At 31.8% G+C, this 18,012-nt stretch overlaps 1 long non-coding RNA gene across 1 annotated transcript in view; it reads left to right on the top strand.

The window, feature by feature from the left end:
• Positions 1 to 8,339, top strand: part of LOC142324454 (uncharacterized) — a 281,045-nt gene extending 272,706 nt beyond the window's left edge. Inside the window, exon 3 of the long non-coding RNA XR_012756291.1 lies at positions 8,175 to 8,339. This is a non-coding gene — a long non-coding RNA (uncharacterized LOC142324454). The remainder of the gene's footprint in view (positions 1 to 8,174) is intronic.
• Positions 8,340 to 18,012: the final 9,673 nt, after the last annotated feature.

Genomic DNA, 18,012 nt, shown 5'->3' with positions numbered 1-18,012 from the left:
CCTTTTGTTACTTCAATCAACTTTACTTCATTAACATTTACAAATTCCTTTCAGGAACACCCAATAATTAAATTTTCAACTTTTCTACCTACTTATTAGTTAAATTCGCCAATGTGTAATATCACTTCTTTCTACATTCCTGATCCTGATTTATATATAAAATCCCAGTCCTCATCCGAAGGTTGATTGTAGAAGTTTTTCAAAGTGAACATTTTTCTATGGATGATGGAGAAAAAAAAGACGAGATTTGAAATTCGTTACAAAATATCTTTGTCTTTTTTTTGTTTATTTGTTAAAAAAATTAATAGTATAGTCGTAGCTAATATTAAAAAGTAAAATATCTCTAATGTACGAAATAAAAGTGTTGACTTGATATTCTCACCAACCGTTGGAGCCGTTGCTCCGACTTCCTACTAGGATGACCTGGAATTTTTCTGTTAGGATTACTATGTTTTAGCCAGAAAATATATTTTTAATTTTACCAAGAAGGTATCTTTTCACGTTCTTCCATCCTGATTCTTAACAATAACACACAAAACACACACACCCTGGTCTAGCCAAGGACTCGTGGAATTAATATTCGCACTCAATTAAAACTTAAAAAAAGAGTACTTTTTCACTTATTTTAATTTGTTTTTTTTTTTTTTTTTTAGATTTCGATCTCAAATGAACAGTTAGTAAGATGTAGGTATTTATAACTTCGGGAAGACTTCCAAAAGTCAAAGTTAAAAAAAAAAAAAAATCCAGTAATAATCATTGATATCCACAAAAATAAATCTTTTAACAGTGTATTAAAAACAACATAATTTTCTTCTTATTTTGCATTTAAGGACATGTGAGAAAACATTACAACGGTACCACCAGAAATAATTCCTCTTGAAGTAAAACGAAGGAATCGAAATCTACCAGTCTTAATTTTAAATCTACCAGATAGGTTAATTTTCAGTTAAATAGATATATACACAAAATTATATTTAGGATATGTTACTTACTAGTAGAATTGAGAATCTCCTTTTATTAAAGTCAGTTAAAAAAACCTATCTCAGTAATAATTAACTTGTTTAAACTTATTTGCATCTTAAATGGAAACATGTAATCTATATTTGTGAGAAAAAAATTTTATCAATTAGCCTGTAATTTTAATAGTTGTAATATCTGTTAAACGAAAACACAACCACCAATAAAATATGAGTTTTTAATATTACTTATACTTTATAAAATTTTTTATATGCTGTTAATAGCAGGGTATTTATTAAGTATTAATGTTTCATAGTTTACATATTTAATTATAATTCATCATGAACAGACAAATATTTTAAACTGTAATTATTTATTTAATAATATCTTATAATTAACTCTAAAAGCAAAAATATAAGTATAATTGAACATCATTTATTTTTACTTACATTAACAGATTATTTAATAATCGGTTTTGAAATTCGTTACAAAATATCATCTTTTTTTCTTTTGTTTGTTAAAAAATATTAATAGCTAGTATAGTCGTGGTAAATATTAAAAAATGAAATATCTCTTATGTATGAAATATAAGTGTTGACTTTATATTCTCACGATTCTCTCTCACAGTTGTTTGATTTTAATGTGTGCTTTTATTGCTTATGTAGGGCGAGAATATGATAGAACAAAAACTTTTTAAATATAAAGAAGGGGATATGTTGTAATAATATTTATTTGAAGGTGGCAAAAGTAACAAAAGTAATTTGTGAACAACATTTTTCTTAATCCCTCTCTTTATTTTTATAAAACTTTGTATGTGTTCGTGGAAGCCTGTGCGGTGTATTAAGTTACAAATTTTGTTTTAAATTATCATCACATTACACATTATGCTGTATCATTAGGCAATACGGGAATACTTCAGAATTCGTTCACATACAGCGATATAACTTACGAAATAATAAAACAACTTATAAATAAGTTATAAAAGTTATCTTCCCATCCATTCCATAGCGAGTATAATGGTTAATTAGTTGAGAAAATAAAAATTTTATATAACTAATTATTTAGGGGAATAAATTTAAGTTTAACATACGTATAAGTTATGTTGTTCTATAAAATGGTGTAGTCAATATAATAGTTCAATAATTGCAGTAATATATTAAGTAGGTTGATATGATAGAACAGCACATTATTATTCAGAACATATAGTAGAGCAGATTTGGTATCATAAAAATAAAGACAGTTGTTAACTCCGAGAACTTGACACCGTTTCTTTCATTTTCATTATATTTGGTCATTAGATTATATTTATTTTCTGAAATTATTCAGTAGATAATTTAGGTCTGGAGAATCAGCATTAAAATTTGCTGGGTAATTGTAAAAAAAAAATAATAATTTCAACATTTAAAATTGATTAAATTTGTACATCAATGACTAATAAGTAATCACTATTCCGCATCGTACTGTCAGTAGTATATCCGGATGGAATTTCAAACAACTTTCAAACAAAAGAGTATTTAATGACATATATTTCCGCACCTCTAACAGATTAACTTGTAAAATACTGTGTATATTAAAAAGAATGACCCGATATCAAATAGTTAAAAATGATTTTACAATTGAAGAAAAATTACGTACAATTCAAAAATGTTTAAAATTTCATTTACCAAGTTATAAATGTTCTATTTCCTTCATCTTCTCCACGGATAACATCAAGACGATAGCTGTATTCTGCAACGCGTCGCAAACAATTTTCGTTACAGAAGTTACTACAGCTGAAATCCCAGCTTTTAGCTCATCCAAATCAGCAGGTAATGGTGAAACATAAATACTTTATTTCATATACCACAAGAAGAAAATGTCACAAGATGTAATGTCTGAGGGACTTGTAAGCCAATAGTGTAGTACCAAGTCTTGGATTTCCTTATTTCCTGTCAAGCGTTGAGGCACTGTTTCATTTAGAAACCGGCAAACTTGGTTATGGCAGGGTGATTGGGTCCCATCTATTGAAAAATTAATTCTTCAGAGTCTTCATTTAGTTGTGAAAAAAGCCAAACCTGCAGCGTCTCAAGATAAGAATGTCCTGTTGCTGTAAAAGAAAAAGCCACAAATTTTTGTTGACGAAACCAAACAAAGATCATTATTTTTCCTAAATCTCACTTCCGGTGTAAAATCTCCTGCGGGTTATGAAATCCCATATGCAAACATTGTGTCTTGCAAATTTAACTGTTTAAATGACGTATTGCTTCATCATTAAAAATTAACCACGGTAAAACAAATCAGTCGTATGAGGGTCGGAAGTTCACGGCTAACACGATGAGTGTACGTTTTTGTCCTCCCTGAAAAGTCGTTTGAATTTGTTGTACTCTTTCTTCTGAAATGCGTGGACGCCCTGAACTCTTCCCCTTACCACTCTAATTCTTCAAATTTGTTATGCCAGCAACGAATGTTCTTAGACGACGGTGGATCAATCCTGAAATATTATCGAAACGCTGGCTAAACGGTCACTATGGATTCTGTCTTGCTAGATCTTGTAATACAAAACGTTTTCTATTGCAAAGGTGCAATGTTGTCTACGACTGAGGTTAGCGTGCGTTGAACGCTTCTATCAATTTCTGTTTCTTCTGTTTAGCATCAAGAACCACCGTAAGGTATTACTTCAGAGGATGAATGAGGATGATATGTATGAATGTAGATGAAGTGTATCTTGTACAGTTTCAGGTCGACCATTCCTGTGCGGTTAATTGAAACCCAACACCCAAAGAACACCGGTATCTATGATCTAGTATTTATATCCACATAAAAGTAACCGCCTTTACTAGGATTTGAACCTTAGAACTCTCGACTTCGAAATCAACTGATTTGCGATGAATAGTTCACCACTGAACCAGTCCGGTGAGATAATGTAGCAGTCTGGCAGCCAGTAATTGGAACTCTAAAATACACATTTTTAAATGGTGCAGATTTGATTCAGTGACCTTGCGTGGTTACACAGGCGGGTTGGTGTTGAGTTTGGTATGGTTTTGAAATTGGGTAATTTTTTTTATTCACGCTGTACATTGTGAATAATAACACTCTCTTCTTTCTGCAATCATTGACTTTTCATTTATATCCTTATGATTTGACCTAAAATGTTCTACGACATTTAAATCTGAAGAACCTCCGAGTCATTCACCATCCCATTAATTAGGTCCCTAATCCCATTGGGATTAGGTGTCCAAAAATGATTACATCTTGTGTAAGAATGTTTCTTTTTGAATGATGAAAAGTAATCAAGGAAAAGCTAAAAAAATACCAGCAAATTTTCCCAATTATATTTGGTTTAGATCCATTTAGGCATAGGCGCTGGGGTTTGATTTTTTTTTTTGAGGGGGTTTCAGAGACAAAAAAATGAAACATCACGATAAAGGATAAGTAAAAAAATGATATTATACAGTGTAATTTAAATTTATTTATATACATAAAGACTCAAACAGACAAAAAAATAAAAAACAAAGAAATTTATTAATAAACATACAAACAAATAACAAATAGAATTGAGGAAACTCTTTTATTATATTTAAAATACTGACCCTATAGAGGACCACTGGGTACGCCATCAATCAGTTAAGAACCCTTCTTCATTAGGAAATAAGTTTTAGGGTGGGTTACCATCATCCCGCTTTCTAAAACCAAAATAATTTCAAAACAAAATATCCGCTTGCATTTTTAACCTCTTCTCTTCAGTAAACAAAATCACTATTCCACTTATAAATCTAATCCATCCAAAATTCCTCTAAAAACATTTTTAACTCGTTTATCTCTATGCGCTAGAGAGAATTTCACTTTCCACTCCATGTTTTTATTCTTGATAACGCAACATAAACTGCCCATGCCTAAAGACTTCTCTTCTCAAATCAATACCAAAAATTCAAAAGTTTGCCCTTGAGACTTATTAATCGTCATACAAAAATTTAAGCGCACTGGAAATTGAAGTCACTTCAATGAAAACACTTGTGTACTCTCATCAATCAAAGTTATTCTTTGAATACAAAATGGTTCTCCTTGCTTATCTCCAGTCAAAATTTTACACGTTAAAACATTATTTTCCATTCTTCTAACAATAAGTCTAGTTCCACTGCATAAATTCCCATAATTTAGAATACTCTGTAATGGGATCTAAATAGAATTATAAAATATATTTAAAATTAGTAAAAATTCAATATTAAATATTAATAAAAAACACGAATTTAAATGGTGAATTAAAACATCAGCATTAATAATAAAAAAAGTGTTAACCAGTTTCTTACTTTAAATTAAAATGAATATTCGGTGAATAATGAATATGGAAATTAAATGAAATCAGAAAAGGAAGATGGTCAGAAGAAACAGTTTTCCAGTTGTAACATGGTTAATTTGAGTGATTACTTTTGGGTTATAGTTCATTATTTTTTGAAAAAAATCAATCGTGGAAATAAAAGAAAATACATTATTAATATATATTTCGCATACATATCCATTAAAGAGATAAATGTATATTACAATTATAAATAATAACAAGAACAAGTAATAAATATATAATAATATAACAAGTATTCACCTGACAACCACGAGACATGAGACATGTACTAACTAATCGGAATTTTCCGCTAGTGATCGGTACATTCCGCTGCCTGTTATCTGAGCACATTATTACTTATTGTTGTACGGAATGAAGTCACTCGGACTACTGGTTTTTTATTTGCTAATCTAAGGGAGACGGGCACACTCACACACACACAGACAGACAAACCCACATACAAATGTCCTTATTGTTACAGGTGACCTTTAATATTAGTCACACAAGAAAACTATGCAACATAAATTCATATCAGATCATATAAAATCATGACAAAAATCGCTAAAATTGCCCATTCAATTTTATACCGAAAATGTAGTTAAAAGTCATCTTTTTATTAATTCTAATCAAAACTTAATCTGGTAAAATTATATCCTTGTTTATCAGAAATTCCTCTTATTCATTCGATGTTATTGTACTGCACCAGCGTTAAGCCCTAACAGTTAAAATAACTTATTTTTAAAGTTAATAATTCCAAAAAAAATAAGAAATATATAAACATCAATCAATCGATTATAAATCCTGTTAGCGTTCAATTGAATTTAAACAATTAAAAAATGTTTTTAGAATTATGTGAAATAAATATTTGTTAATATTTAATTTACCTGAATAGTGAACAAAAGAAGTGCGTTACGTTAAATTTGATGATTAGAAGTATTAACTGATGATTGAGAAGTATTAATTAGAAGTAATAATAATTAATTTATTATTAAAATTTTACTATTATTTATAAAATTATTTATTTTAAATTAAATAAATTTTTGATTTTATTTTAACCCTAATACAATGAGCAGAAATATGTTAAAAGATTGTAGAATTAATATTATATTAATGTTCGAAAATACTTGTATATAAAGAAATGATAATAAATATCTTACCGTTCTTCTTCTTTTGCCTGTTTTAGCCTCCGGTAACTACCGCTATTAGGCGACAGTAGTATTTCTTATTAAAACAAACTCTAATATAAAGTAAATTTTCAAAAGGTTAAAGATTTAGAAGTTACTAAGTTTAGATTTACCACATATACGCAATTCATTATTTAAAAATAATTTTAACTGCAGTTAGACGAATTCAGTTGTGATGGGAATTAAGTGAGGAGTTTATAAATTAAAAATTACAGAATAATAAAATATAGTGATCAGATCTTTGTGTTTTTATGAAGTTAATCCGGATTTATACATAAAGACAATCACGATATGCGGGAAGTCATCTGGATTACCTATTTGCAGGATTGAAGATACTTGATGCTCGATGCTGGCGGTGCGTTAGTTATAAAATTGTGATTAATTAGATGCAGACGCTACAGCTCAGCGCCAGTAAGTGCACGGTGATAGCATACCGCATACGTGATTATACAGGAAAAATATTAACGAAGTGAATAGGTATAATTACACATATGTTCTTGAAAGGCTGGTTTATTATAATAATTATTATTTTTTATGAAACATTAATACAATGTACATACTCTTTTTTTATTATTATTTTATTATTATATTATGACACCGATTTTTAAAAAAACGTGAATTTCATAACAATTTGCATCGGTTTGAAATCTGAATATATTCCCTAACAGTAATGATTGTTATTGATAATTTAAAATAATTAAAATCAAATTACTATTATTTCGGTACAGTCGCGTTAAAATAGAAGATATAGATAAGGTTAATGAATTTTCAGTTAATTTAACTTATTTTTTCTTCTTCTTTTTTTGGTGAGGAGGGGGATACCAGTTACGTACGTCCAGTAAGGGACAGTGTCAGACTCGCCGCAAGTTTTGCAAAGTGTTAATTAAAGTACGTTTGTGTTCCTGCGCCCTACCGACTAAACCTAAACCCCCTCACCAACTCCCCCCGTCCAGAGCCAGACCGACATTGAAGCATTACCACGGCCCCGGCGGGATCCTTCGGACTCAGGGGGATTAAGAGTCCCCTTGCGTCATCACCATCGCCGATCCACGCAAGCACGGACAGCGGACAGCTCAGCAGGGAGCTGTCCTACACCTCCTTTGTTCTCCGGTCGTGCTCTTCTGCCTCTCTCAGAGGACTTTTCCCAGAAACTATCATTCCGCTGGCGGCACTGTAAAAATCCTACCGAGTAGTTAATTCAACTGGTACGTTGAGAACGAAGTTTTAATGCAAGCATCAATCAAATCAATTATAAATAATTTATAATGATGTATTGTAATATTTAGTAGATTTAAATTATATAGTATGTAACGTTATCTGAAGAAAAAAAAAGATTTGAATGAATTCGTTCCCATGACATCCAATACTTTACGCTGGAACTTATTCTTACACTGATAATATAATTAGTATTCACAGAAATAGACTAAGATAAAATTTGAAGATTTAAAAAATAATTGTTTTGAATTCTCTTTGGTGTTCCTTGAAACACCAGCTGCTTCTTTGGACGATTTTTTGAATAACGCTATAACACTGCCTTCAAACGTACAGCTGTTTGAAAATCAAAATTTACGGGTGAATGTGCTAAATTAAAACTTGTTATAGATTATTTATAGTGTTGCAAGTCAAAATTTAAATCATATTTACAGATGTTCAAGAATTTATTTTAACTAGATTTATCCAGGTTTATTTAACTTTTCTTTAACTTTTCATTTCTATAGAAATTATTTCCTTGAGGGAACCCTCAGAACCTCCAGAAACTTGAAACTGCTATTCATGATTTCACCAACAAAATTCCACATGAACAACTGGTGAGAGTCTTTGAGAACAAGAAGAATTCGTGCAGATATGTTTCGATGTTCATAGGGACCATTTCCAACAACTATCGTAAGGTAAGTCGAAGTTACGTACCATACAAATTCATGAAAGGTGTATTTATGCACTATATTTCTTCTCAGTTTTTGGCTACCTCTTGTATTCTTACAACGCCGGATCTTAAATTCATCTGTAATATGTAGAATTCTGAAAAATTTTAAAAAAAGATCGAATTTCATCTTTTAACATTTTTCCACATCCTATTTCTTGCCTCTCCGTCCAATGATTTTTTTAATATGAGATGTAAGTTTTAGAACTTGATATTTTAAAAATAATAGTCTTACGTAGAGGGCCACTGTGTTTATTACATTTAAATACTTTCTACCTCATATATGATTTTAATTTTCTGCTATTTTCCATAATTATTATAATTATTTTTTTTTAATTTATATGAAGTAGAATAACTTTATTTATTTATTTTTGATATGCAATCTGAAAATGTTTATGAATATATTTTAGCTATCATTCTTTTATGATTGAGATACTAGCCTATAATTATTTTTTAATTAAAGTGACAGTTGACTTTTTGTTTATTAATTTTTAGCAGTGTAACAAAAAATTTTAATGTGAAGAGATTTTCAAAATGACACTACTGACCCACATAAAAACCTTGGCAGGTTGGAGAGTATGTAATAATAACAACGTGCCCGCGCGCGTGTGTGTATGTGTATATATATATATATATATATATATATATATATATATATATATATATATATACATGTATTCAAACACATTGTTCTCTTTCTTACCTCTAGTTAGTTACAAAGGTCATCAAAAAGAGAGAATGAACTTGTAAGGAAGAGTGAGTGAGTGAATATATATGTGTTTACGTTTGTGTTAAAAAAGAGAAAGGAAGAATGATAAAAAGACAAAGATAGATATAAAAACATTAGTCGGTAGAGGTTGTTAGATGGCAACGACACCGTTATAGCCATAGCCGGTTATTTGTTAGCACCGAGAAGAAAAAATAACAACTTCTTTCACTTCTCACCTCTTCCCCAAAACTCTCCTCACGCTAAACTACTCTTAACTTTGTTATTATTGTTACTATTACTATTAATTTTTCTCTTATTATTAATAATACTTGTTGCATCGTGTCATGAATTCATTCTCAGTGTTATTATATTACCGCAGAAGTTGAATGACTCGTTCAAGATTAACGAATTGAAAGTCTAAGAATAAGAGTACTTAAATACCAGAATATTATGGTAGTTTAATAGCAACACGGATCAGTGATATTTAATACAAATAGAATGAGAAACATATTGACAAGATAGTACTTGCAAACGCTGGTAAAAACCGATTAGTTACATTAGTAACCATAACTTCTTTATTTTTATCTTAAAAAACTTATTAGTAATTCGATTGAAATTAGACCGTAATAGTTTATTTCGTAGAGCGATATGAAATGATATACTGTAAGTTGGGTTTCCAGCTGGTATTATCACTTTTTTCAACATATTAGTATTATTTTTAAAAACTATTAAAAGTTGAGGTTTCATAAACAGTACAAAAATATTACACAAATGGGGGGAAAAAAACTTATCACTAATATTAATCCGAGTAACAACATATACACTTTCTGACCCTTCTCATTCGAAAGAGTAATTAAATATACCAGGGGGTAAGTAAGTCGAACGAGGAAGCATTGCTTGTTCTCAGGTGGCAGGAGAAATGGGATCAGTCAAAGAAGGGCATACGGGCATATTGATCCCAGATCTCTAGAAATGTCCGAACTGCAAGCACGGAGAACAGGATACGAGCTATCCAGTTCCTAACGGATGAGGGTTGCTTTAATGCATACCTGTGCACAAGGCCATTGAAAACCTCCCACGAGTGAGATTATTGCGGGGGGGGAGGACAACGCAGAACATCCCAACACAAACGTGTTCGAGTGTAGTGATCCTTTCTTTCAGCATAGAAAAACAAGCTTGAGAGAATTCGGCGTGCTTATCCCTTGATAAAATCAAAGAGACCATGCTACTGACCGAACAAACGTGGCAGGCGGTGTCGCAGATATTGATTAGTATTATTATCACACAGAGATAGCAAAAATGTAAAGGGATCAATTCCTCCTGATTTTCTCTTGGGGCTGTGTTTATATTCAAAGCAGGTCCAGCTCGAAGAAGAAGTAATCGACAAACAAAAAAAAAAAAAACGGTAACAACAAACATCACTATCAATCACCATTATAACTTTTTTCTGTATATAACTTTTTCATGTTGGTATTATATGCCTTTTTGTTAACGTATTTGTTATGCCTCAACTGTATTAAGTTTTATGTATTATTATATCACAAAAATAAATAAAAATAAGAAAATAATAGTTATTAAGATGATTTATAGCAATAGGCCTAATGAATTTCTAAAAAAGTAAGATAACATGACATTAGGATTTCATAAATTTAAATTGTATTTAGTACACGCCTTGATTGAATGCACGACTGATATAAAAAATGCCCTAATTAGTTTTCCATCTTGAATAGACAAATTTTTATAAGTCCTCATATTCTTATATTAAGTGGGCTTTACAAGAGTCTCCGTATCTAATAAGAAAATAATAAATGAAACATCGTACGTGGAGTATAAAAGATCCACAATCTGTGTCTTCAAAAAAAAAGATTTTGAAGAAATACAGCCTATGATGTAAATATGAGGAATATTATTTAGGTTGATAATCCACGGAAACTTCAACATGTTACTTTTAAAAATATACTTTTGTAGTGTAAAAAAAAATCGTTAAAAAGTATGATTAAATTAAATTAAGAATTCATGTTTCATATCACATTTTCAAATTGTGAATGAGAATATAAAAAGATCAGGAAATCAGAAAGAAAGCGAGTACAAAGAAATTAAATTATCTTATTGAAGTAAATATTTCTAAAATCAAAAATTATAAAATTTTTAATTCAGATAAATTATAGTGGAAGTAAATTTAACAATAAATAAATTATAAAAGTGATATATCATTGTAAACGCGATTAGAATTTCAATAATATCTTACCGTCCTTTACAAACAAAAATGGTTAAAATAAAAATTATGTTAAGTTCTACCGAGAAATTTAATTTTTACAATTTAGTCCCGTCAATTTAAAACCATATAAAGTAATTAGTCAAATTTCCGTCTAAATCAAATTAAACCACCGATTTCCAGTGTTTTTTTTTTTTGTTTTTTTTTGAAGTAATGTGTATTCTAAGGTGTTTATTTTAAATATAAAGAGTGTTTCATTTTAATCACTTCAGACGATTTTCTCCTAAAATACGAACAATACAAACAAATAAAATAAACAAAGGTTACTCAGATTAGAGGGGGGACACCTCACACCTTGTGTTTGACCTTTAACCTGACCTTGACCGTTACTTCAAGGTTAATACGATTTTTTTAAATGGAATAACATATTACTGACTCCATTGATTAAAAAAGGCTGAACATTTACATTGAAATATGTAATCACAATATGACCTTGATCATATTTATTTGGTGTTTCATTTTAATCTCCCCAGGCGATTTTATCGTAAACTACCTTTCTTTCATTTTCCTGTTTAGCCTCCGGTAACTACCGTTTAGATAATACTACTAGAGCATGAATGAAGATGATATGTATGAGTGTAAATGAAGTGTAGTCTTGTACATTCTCAGTTCGACCATTCCTGAGATGTGTGGTTAATTGAAACCCAACCACCAAAGAACACCGGTATCCACGATCTAGTATTCAAATCCGTGTAAAAATAACTGGCTTTACTAGGACTTGAACGCTGTAACTCTCGACTTCCAATCGTAAACTACCTACAATACAAAAACATTACTTAATCAAAAGTTATTCAAATTGAAGAGCGACACCTTATAGTGACTTTGTATTTGACCTTGATCTTGATATTAACCTTTTTTCAAGGTTAACTCGATTTTTTCAAATAGAATTACCTACTTTGGCCCCATCAATGAAAAGAGCAGAAAATTTTACATTGAAATATGTAGTCACAATATGACCTTGGACCTTTTTCGAAGATCATACCCCTAACCAAATATAGTGATACCAAATATATTAGTGTAAAGTCATTTTTATGCCCTTTTCCATTGTTTGGGAGATAAATGGCCTGAAATACAAATATTTTAGGGATATTGTTTGACCTTCAAAAACGTGCAACTCGTATAACACTTTCACCCGTATAACACTATCTCTGATCGTTAGTTGTATGAACTTCAAAATAGGTCCAAGGTCATGTCATATGTGTGACTACATATTCCAATGTAAACGTTTTTGGTCTTTTCATTGGTGGCGTTAAAAATAGGTCATTCCATGTGAAAAAAATCGTGTTAACTTTGAAAGAGGTTAATGTCAAGTTCAAGGTCAAATCTAAGGTCACCATGAGGTGTCCCTCTTCAATCTGTGTAACTTTTATTTAAGTAATTTTTTGCATAGTGCTTAGTTTACGAGTAAATTGCCTGGGAAGATTAAAATGAAACACTATGTATGTATTTAAAATAATTATTTTGTCGGTAAATAATTACGTTAATATATAAATTGTTGGTCTGGTCTTACTTCATAGTATCACAAATATGTTATACTATAATAATGAATAAGCAGAAATTATATTAATTTATTATAATGGGTACAGCATTTATAAACTGTAAAAAAATTGTATAAATTAAGGTGTATTAATCTCTGAATAATTATGATTTGTTACAATTTATGGTGAATAGTTTTATATTCGTTTTACGACTGAAGAAACACATTTAGCATTCGTTGTACTTATAGTTAACGAAGCAATGTATACTTTTATAATTAAGTATGCAGGCTACGTAGATTATATAGTAGTTCTTCATTGTTATTGTGTGTACATTTACATAAATATATTTTAATGTCAATGTTTAGATAATTAGACGAATTTTTTTTTTATTTTCTAATGGAAGAAACGTAAAATAACCGCTATTATCGCATACCTCTAAATTAAAAGTGAGTAATGAAAGAAACTGAAATAGATAAACGATAGCATTAGAAATAGAGAAATTTAAACATGAAAGCGGATGCGGATAAGTAACCTTATATTCCTTGAAGTGTGATGAATATTTTTAACAATAGTTGTTTTGTGAAATTCATTTCACCAAACGTTTAAGTAACTTCTATAAATAAATTTGTTGGCTAAAGGTACTTTTTTATTGTTGTTTTTAAATTTATTTATTTAGGCACTGTCAATTTTTTTAAGGAGAAGATTTTATTTTTAAATACTTTTTATTTATAGCCGCACCAACAATTAAAGTCGTTAGCGACTTATCAGTGTAATAATGTAACTGTACCGGTAAATTTGTAGTCTTGAACAAACTCAGGTCGATTACTGCTGAGACGTGTGGGTAATTGAAATACAACCACCAAAGAGCACCGATAACCACGATCTACTTTTCAAATCAAGTTTAATAGAACCTGAGTTATCTCAGGTCAAATTCTAATAAAAGTTACTTTTATTAGAAATAACTACCTTTATTAGGAGTTGAACCCGAAAACTTCGACTTTGAAATCGACTGATTTACGACGACGAGTTTATTACTAGACCATTAGCATAACATTTAATTATACGATTTTAAGACTATTGTAATGTTTTATATACCTTCTTTTGTATATCTTACATATATATTTTTAAAAGGTTTTATAGCTAAGAATTAAAAACTGAATATTGAAACACTTAATAAAATTAATTAATTTAACAAAATATTTATATGTATAATAGTCAATTTACGTTGCGGAGTGGTAGTGTCTCGGACATCAACCTTAGGGTTCCGGGTTTGAATATCAATCAGTTATGGAATTTTTCGTATGCTACGAAATTCTATTTCCATATTCCCACAACATACAAGCTTTTTGAAAGCTTCTATGCTGAATTAATTCATCAAGAAAGAAGAGAAACGAATCACAAAAACTGGTAATTTATTATAATATTTAAAAAAAGTTAATTTATTTTTTCGTTATTTTATAATTACATAACTGATTATAAAAAAGACAAGTTTTAATCTTTTTATTATTTTATTCTGTGTGTACCCGCCTCACGATTTATCAGATTGTCGGATTTCAATGATTTATGTTTTTACTTTGTCGGGGAAGTTTCTTTTGTACTCCCTTTGTAACGGAGTACAACAGTTTGACCGTTTTTCATACAAGTAGCATTTTTGGAGACCCGTATTTTAAATTAGATAAAACTAAAAATTGCAAAAAAAACTAAATTAAAATAATATAAAACTGAATTCAATTTTAGCGGCATTACAAAGAAAAATGATACTTGCTTTCTGTTAGATTTTCTGTAAACTAAGAATTTTTTTAAGTCGGTTCCAAATAAGTTTTTATAACACCTTTAATAATTATTGGGCGCCGACTTCTAATATTCAAGTATGGAGGTGAAGACCTCTTGAAACAGTATGATCATTATCAATTATTGTATAAATTCCATTATACTACAATATACATATATCTTTATGCTGTATTATATATATATATATATATATATAGAAAGAGAGAGAGAGAGAGAGTGATTCACGAAGAATGTAACAGACTTGCCAGGACTGATTTCGAAGGAAATCAGGAGGAACAAAGATTTCCCGATGATTTCGACGGTAAAATTAACTGTAATTTTTGAGATCCAAATTAAGGGGTATATTTAGTGATTTATAAGAAATCTGATCTGTAAAATTGTAAAAGTAGGTTCACGAACTGCATTTTTAATAGATTTTGAGAAATCTGAGATAGAAAGCAAAAAATTGGAGTCGAAAAACACATTATTATTTTTTCTTCTCTTTCTCCCCCGGGCTGGATCCTGCAGCTAAGTATTACACAGCCCAGGAGAATGTCCTTTACTCTAACGGGCCTCCACGTCTCGGCCCGCCGGTCAGATCTCACTTTGCGCCCGCCTCAAATCCCCAGAGTAGGATCCACCAGGTTCGGCTATGCCGTCCTTGGGTCCCCACTCCGGGATCCGGAACCCGGTCTTTATGCCAATGACTCTAACGGGACACCCTGAGTGGGGCATCCCAGCCAGGACTCGATCTTGTTCGCTGAGGGTGCGAGAGTCCCCGTGACTCATCGCTACTGCTCACTCGTGCAAGCATGTGCGAACAGTAGCTCCGCAGACGGCTGTCCCTCATCACCGAGCTTTCCGATCCTTCTCCTGAAGAACCCTCGTCACGAACCCTGCAATGGTATTTCCCAAGAATGGTAATTCTTGGGGCTCCGCAACATGGTGACGATGATGTTCTCCACGCTGAGCGGTTCGGTAATCCCAAAGCAAGCTAGGCGGTATTCATGCCACTGCAGTCACCAGAACACGACGTGTTCTGGGGTATCCGGGTGGCCGCAGTAAGGGCAGTAGGGGTCATCCGCTCTCCTCCTACCACACAAGTAGGCGCGGAAGACCCATGGCCGGTCAGAAATTACTTGTCCAAGGTTCAGCTCACCAAACCTCCGACTGGCCCATGGCTTTATATCCGCGATGAAGTGGTGCGTCCACCTCTCCTTGGTGGACGCATCCCACCTATGCAATCTTGGTACAGGGCGGCATGTATATCCCGCTTGGGAACTCAGCGGTGGCTCAACACTCGTGCCTCTGCCAGGTGCTAAAGAGGTGGCTGCCACCAGCACGCCTCTGTCGACAACGAGGTTTATGCTGATGCCACCTTGAGGGCCATGCGACGCTGTACCCCCTCTAAAATTCTCCTGTTGTGCCTCACGGCCATGGCCCTCTTCCACGCCAGAACGCCGTACCGAAGTGTTGCATTGACCATGTGTGAATATAGCCTTCTTTTTGATGCTCGTGGTCCGCCATGTTAAAGAGCAACCTAGCCAGACGCTGCACCATTCGTCCCGCCTTCTCGCTAACCTCTTTCACATGGTGGGTGAACGATCGCTTGTGGTCCAGCCGCATTCCCAATTACTTGGTGGGTTCCCGCGACTGGACCACCTCTCCCTCGACGTTGATCACGATGGACGAAAGCACCGGTCTCCCCGCCAGCGGGACGAAAACATATTTTCTTCGGGACAGCTGCAACCCCTTTTCCGTCATCCATCTTCAGATCTTAGCAATAGCAACGTTTGCACAGTCTTCCCAAACACCACAAGGACCAAATAATCAACGTAGGCAATTATTTTATGTTTGGAGTAAAATAACTTTGTTTTAAATAGCTAATAAACACATAAAAGTTTTAAACAAAAGTTGCGGAGAACTTGTTTGTGAATAAAATAACATGAATAAAATTCTCTACGGAAACTTAATACAAACTTCATATCCAAATTTGAAATTGCGATTTTCGAAGTTTATTTAAAACAAAGAATCAATGTGTGGTAGATTTTAACTAAATATTATACGAATCCGACCTCCGTGGCGCGAATGGTAGCGTCTCGGTCTTTCATCCGGAAGTTCCGGGTTGGAATCCCGGTCAGGCATGGAATTTTCACATACGCTACAAATCATTCATCTTATCCTCAGAAGCAATACCTAACGGTGATCCCGGAGGTTAAACAAAATAAATGTTAAACGAAAACAAGAATTTCAGTGTTACAAAACAAAAAAATTAGATAGCAGGAATCCAGGCCAGAGAAACTTTGCTTCGGTATGTAGGCGCTTATGTACCTCTGGATCATTGCCTTCTTTTCCATATACTGATGACGGTCATGAAGAGCACCCTGTTGGGGAAGAAGAAATGTAATCAGTGCCTTTTTAATACGACTTTATGGAAAATAATTTTTATCATATATTGTAAAATTTTAAACTAACCTTTTCAAGTACAAAATAAGATACTGGACAAAAATGATACTTAAGGATCTATAAAAGTAATTTTTCATGATATGTAAGTTGCAGAAAAAAAATTTCACTAATAAATTTGTTCTTAAAAATTTTTTTAAGTACAACTAAACGTCAGATTTTTCAAAGCTTCTTTGAATCGGTTGTTGATAGAATCAGTAGTTGCATTATTAAATCAATTTTTTTAATAAAGAAAAATATGGAGCTAAAAGAAATGGAGGATTGTTAAACACATCACCGGAGAATCACATTGTTCAGGTAAACGCTAATATACGGGTACTAGGTCCTGGATAGAAATTCCAGTGAGACTGACATATTTCACACTCCACACAATTCATTTCACATCAGTATTAGATATATTGGACATTAGCCTGTGGTTGCTAAATGAAAATAAATTATGAAAAAAGCTAAAGATTTTAATCACAAATTCCGAAACTGTTTATTTAATCGTCATATAAGCATTGAAATTAAACTCACAATGGAATTGCTAATAATGAGTATGAATAATTATTTTTGCAACATAGATCCGAATTTTCCACAGCTGCTCTCTGTAGTGTAATACTGTTTGACCAAAATTCATTTTTAATTTTTTTCGTTACATTTCTATAAGTTTTTCTTTAATAATCTATAGCAACTGAAATATACTTTTTAAGGAATGCGACAAAATATTAATTTCTATGAAATTTTCGTTCTAGAATTTCGATTTACACGTTAAAAAAAATCAACCTACTCAAATATTTTTTGCATAAACCTTTATAATTCAATTTCGGTACAATTCTTAAATTTTTTAATGAAAACTCTTAGAGAAATACGTGTTTTAACGACTGACTAAATTTATTAAATTACTTCTGCAAACCTTTGAGTGTTTGGAAGTAATTTCTTTTCTACCAGTCGTCAATTA

This window comes from Lycorma delicatula, chromosome 5, assembly GCF_047948215.1.
Source record: "Lycorma delicatula isolate Av1 chromosome 5, ASM4794821v1, whole genome shotgun sequence".
NCBI classification, from domain to species: Eukaryota; Metazoa; Arthropoda; class Insecta; order Hemiptera; family Fulgoridae; genus Lycorma; species Lycorma delicatula.
This window is presented reverse-complemented; position numbering and strand designations above follow the sequence as displayed.